The sequence below is a fragment of the Arachis ipaensis genome, chromosome B9, assembly GCF_059453495.1.
Source record: "Arachis ipaensis isolate K30076 ecotype BB chromosome B9, ASM5945349v1, whole genome shotgun sequence".
In the NCBI taxonomy this organism is placed as follows: domain Eukaryota; kingdom Viridiplantae; phylum Streptophyta; class Magnoliopsida; order Fabales; family Fabaceae; genus Arachis; species Arachis ipaensis.
The window spans coordinates 108985818-108990832 of record NC_142444.1 but is presented as its reverse complement, the minus strand read 5'-3'; the positions used below and the strand labels follow the sequence as shown (position 1 = coordinate 108990832).

At 38.5% G+C, this 5015-nt stretch overlaps 1 pseudogene; it reads left to right on the top strand.

Moving 5' to 3' along the window:
* Positions 1-345: 345 nt before the first annotated feature.
* Positions 346-1177, top strand: LOC107616974 (uncharacterized; annotated as a pseudogene).
* Positions 1178-5015: the final 3838 nt, after the last annotated feature.

Below are 5015 nucleotides of genomic sequence, written 5' to 3'. Positions count from 1 at the left end.
GGCAGTTGAATAGAGATACGGCCACGTTTTTTTTCTGCCACGCTTCAAAAATGTGGCCATAGACAAAAACAGGGACGTTTTGAAAGCGTGGCAACAGGGTTTCACTACAGTGGCGTTTATAAAGCGTGGCCATATCCTAGTGCTCTTTTGCCACGCTTTTAAAGCGTGGCCATATCCTGATGCTCTTTTGCCATGCTTTAAAAGCGTGGCCAAAAGACTTTTAAAAAAATAACCTAATAACCCGCCCCAAATCCAATAACCCCTCATTGGCAATCTCCCCTCGCTGCACCATTTTGAGGATTTGAGGAGAAGAGCTCAGATCCCCGCCCTCGCTGTGCCATTTTGATGTCATCGCCATTCCCTTCCTGCTTTCGGCCATCCCACACCCACCGTAATTGTCCTCCACCACCGGCGCCACCAGGCTCCTCGAACCCCAACCTGACCACGTACCTGTACCACACCGACACGGGCCTCGTGACTCTAACATGGTCACGCTCTATCTTAGGCCGCTCCCTCCACGCCCACGTCCACAACCACAACCCCTTCGATTCCCCTCTTCCATACAAAGCCCTTCATATTCTGGAAGAAGCATGGATCCAAAACCCTCTCTTCCACTACGTGACTCTTCTGGAACCTCTCCAAGGCCAAGTTCTCTTCCTCATTCTCCCCCGAACCCCACTCCTCCTTCTACCTCGCTCTCGTCGTCCACAACCGCATCATTCTCCTCCTTGGCGATTTCCCCAAAGACGCCTACTCCAAGTCCAAGGCTCTCCACGCTAACAACCCCCACTCCCTACTCCTCAAGAAGGAACACGTCTTTGCCGACACCTTTTACTCCACCACCACCATTTTTGGCGGCAAGACCCGCTGTATTGAAATCGACTGCGGCTCCTCCAGGGATAACGACTCTGCCTCCTCCAAGCTCTCTTTCTCCGTCGACGGCGACAGGGTGCTGCATATAAAGCGCCTCAAGTGGAAGTTCAGGGGGAATGAGAGAGTTGAAAGAACGGAGGGGGCACCAGAGCTGTCACGGAGGGAGCGCCGGAGCTTCTCCCGAAAGAGAAGGATTCAGAAGGCGACGAAGGTGGAAATGAACAAGGACAACAATGGAAGGCGTCAGAGGGAGAAGAACGAGCTAGCGACTCGCCTTGCGAAACTGAGTCGCAGCGCGGCGTGATGAAGAGTTCAGATAAACCTCCGAAGGGGTCGAATTCAGGAACCCTAGCTGCTGAATCACCTGTTGTGAACAATCGGAGTGATGGTACAGTTTAGTTTCAATGAGTATTTGCCTTTTTTTTAATCTTCAAAAATCTAAATGAGTGATTTCTTTGTGGTGAAATGGTTCGGTTGGGGAGCCCTGCTATGCCGCATATGGATGTCAAAGCTGAAAGTAAGGTTAGAGCATTTCCATGATAACTTGTTACTATTTTTATTATGTTTCTTAAATTGAGATTTTAAGTATTGTTTTGCTGTGATCGTTTTAAATTTTGTGGGAATCTCACTCTTCATGTTCATCTGCTTGAAGTTGTAAATTGTACTTATACATATGTGATACGTGAGAAGGGCTGGTTTTGGTTATGGTTAGAATTTTTTGAGCTGCCTGGTTTAGGGTTGTTCTTATCTTTCTTAATGTTGAGTGTATAGTCTGAGCTGCCTGGTTTAGGGCTGGCTGGTTTTGTTTATTGTGCTGTTTTGGTGTTGAATTCTGGACTTGTGATTGCTGTTTATTGTATTTTTTTTCATTGTCCAAAATAGATGCTGTGAAAGTGTTACTGTTTCATTAATTTTTCTTGGTTTGTTGTTGTTGAGTGCTGCTCTGCTTGTTGCTTGGTCCATATTAATTTATCAGCCGAGGATAAACTGAATTCAACATGGAGAGAGGCTTTCATGAAGGCATATAAGTCTATGAACAAAGAGCTCAGCTCACATCCGAATTTGGACTGCTTTTGTAGTGGGAGCACGGCTGTCACTATAGTGAAGCAGGTAACACACTGGACTGCTATTCTATATCTCTCTGTTTATTTTTTCTTTAATTGCTATTATTATTGTAAAAGAAAAGAAATAGAAAAAACACCAATCTCCAATATTGGTAGTTATACTATGACAATTGTTGAATGTTTCGTGGAAGGAAAGATATGTCTAAAGCTTTTGGAAAGTGAAAGTGAAGTTATTAGAAACTGAGTTTTTTAGTAGTTCCCATCTGACTGTTTTGTTTTGTCTCCTGCTAAAATGGTACCTTTTCTTTCTTTTCCCATATGCATCTTAAAAAATAATAAATAAATAAAATCCTGAGGAACATTATTGCTCTTATAATTTTAGAAAAATTATTACTTAAGATTATTTTTCCTCTCAATATATATATGTGCATTTTTCGATACTTGAACTTACATGTTCTTATCATTTATACAAAGAGTAAATTATTTATTACTATTTTTAATATTTTTTATGTTTTAATAGTGTGTCACCATTATTTATTGAATTGATGAAAAATTTAATTAACTGCTAGATTGGTATAAGCTTCGCATGTACGACCATTGTTAATCATAGGTTTTGCATTTTTGTAAATATGGACTTTGTAATCAGACACAAATACAAGAAGCCAGAAAGATCTTTAGTCTTTTTGAGATATTTATTATATTAAAATATATTTTGCTTCAAATTGATGCTATCATATTATTGGTACTAGACAAGGACTTCAAATCTTTGACTAATGCTAGTGCTTATTGTAAGGCAGAGAGTGGTTGGCACAAGAAAGATGAAATCCTTGATGACAGTTGGGTTCAGCAAAGTAGAAAGAAAGGGCCATCTACCTCGCATCTTGATTGATTGAATTGGGAGGTGCTTGTTGTCAATGAGCATATCTTCAAGTTTGAACTTTGAAGCAAGTTCCCTAGTGCTGTTGAGATGTTAGGTTATGCTTCTCGAATTTCAGGTTATTTTTTCAACCATTTGGATTGTGATAAGGAAAATACTAATCAACTATGATATGGTTTGCGTATTTGTTTGTCCTTGGTTTTATTCAATTTCTAGTGCTGAAGGAAGTTACCACCAGCATTGAATCAGGGGAAAATTAGCTTTTTGTTTAGTTTATTAAGTAATGTTAGTACCAGAGATACATTGATTCACAAATGCTGTTAATTATTCAACTCAATTTTTCGAAGGTTTTTATGAAGTATACTAGGATTGTATCATAACATTATGCTGTAGTTTTTTGTAGATCTGTGTTTTCAGTAAATAATCAATCGAAGATTGTAAGCAACTGCTTGGATAGGAAGTAACAAGCATAAGCATTTTCCAAAATTTATCTTATAGGAATAGCTTATTGATTTTCCATAATTTTGGGAAAACTAGAAACAACCTGTGCTGCTTTGCTCCTATGTTCCTTCCCACTTCTTCCGTGTTTGTTTATGACTGGTCAGTCTTCTCTGCTCCAAAGGTCACTGATTCTGCTGGTATGTTGTGAACGTAAAGATTTTCCCTCAAATTGTTACCTTGTTGCTGAATTAAATACAGATTGGTAGGTAGATTCACTGAAATGACCCAAAATGAATAAGTTCTTTTCAGCTGGAAGGCAAAATTCTAATTTAAGTCCTAACAAACAAATTTTCAATTTGTTTTTACTGTTTTATTTTTGGCAGAATTTGTGTGTATTGATTGTAGAGTTAGTATATTTTGTGTTTTTGAACAATTTAGTGTAGTTAGTGTACTTATTGCCCCCTTTTTCGCTTAACTATTATCTTGGAGTTTAATTCATGCTTGAAATTGCACGATCATGCGTACATTCTAGCAAAAGAGATGCTCAATCCAATCCTTTGGACTATCTGTAACTCTATTTTCATGCTCAATATTAGATAGAATGCATAGCTAAATTTATCTAGATTTTCTTTATTCATTTGTTCCATTTTCTACTTTTTATGATATCTGCGTTAATTTACTGTTCCCATTTTTCTTCTTCCAGATTCCAGAACTGTGATGGCAATTCTTGGTAATGGTCTCCTCTAATTATCATTCTTTTTTATCCCCCTCTCTTGTCATGTCCCAGTAGCAGTTTCTCATCCCCTTGCCCCCTCAAATTATATAAATAGCTCAAAGTATAGCGTTTGATTTAATCTGATTTTGATATATATTAGTATGCAGGACCTGTTGAAGCGGTAGATGATGTAACAGGTGGACTGAAAAGCTGTAGTTTTCTCTCCAATCAAGATGATTAGGCTTTACCTGAGTTCTCAATTTAGTGTAGTTAGTGTAAATTGCAGTGGCATTATAGCTTGTAGGATTTAAGTTGTATTGTTTCTGTATTTTTCTTCCATTTTTAGTTTTGAAATTTGAACTCGAGATTTATTTTGTATTTGAGTATTAGTTTTTTAATATATAAAACAATAGCAAAAATTATATGTCACTAATTATTATTTGATTTGTCTTATAATAAAAATTGCATACTATATTTATAAGTTTGGTAATAAAAAAGAACTGAAAATTTTATATTTTGTATCGATGAAGGTAAAAATTAGAAAAAGAATTTTTTTTTTTAACTTTATAAGGCTATTGCCACGCTTTCAAAGCGTGGCTGTATCTCTGGCTATGGCCACGCTTTAAAAGCGTGGCCATATCTCTCTCTATCGCCACGCTTTGAAAGCGTGGCCATATCTCTCTATATCGCCATGCTTCAAAAGCGTGGCCATATCTCTCTATTGCCACGCTTCAAAAGCGTGGCCATATCTCCCACATATGGCCACGCTTTTAAAGCGTGGCCATATCTCCCACATACGGCCACGCTTTAAAGGGTGGCCATTTGTAAAAAGCGTGGCAAAAGAAAAAGCGTGGCAATAGAGCAACCGCCACGCTTGCATACGCTACCCTTTCAAAAGCGTGGCAGTAGCTCAAAAAGCGTGGCGAAAAGCTATCGCCACACTTTTTTCAGCTTTTCGCCACGCTTTTGTTTTCTTGTAGTGATTGTCCGATGAAGAACTCACTCTAAACCCATGTAGAATGAGATAACCTTTTTCCGGTTTAAC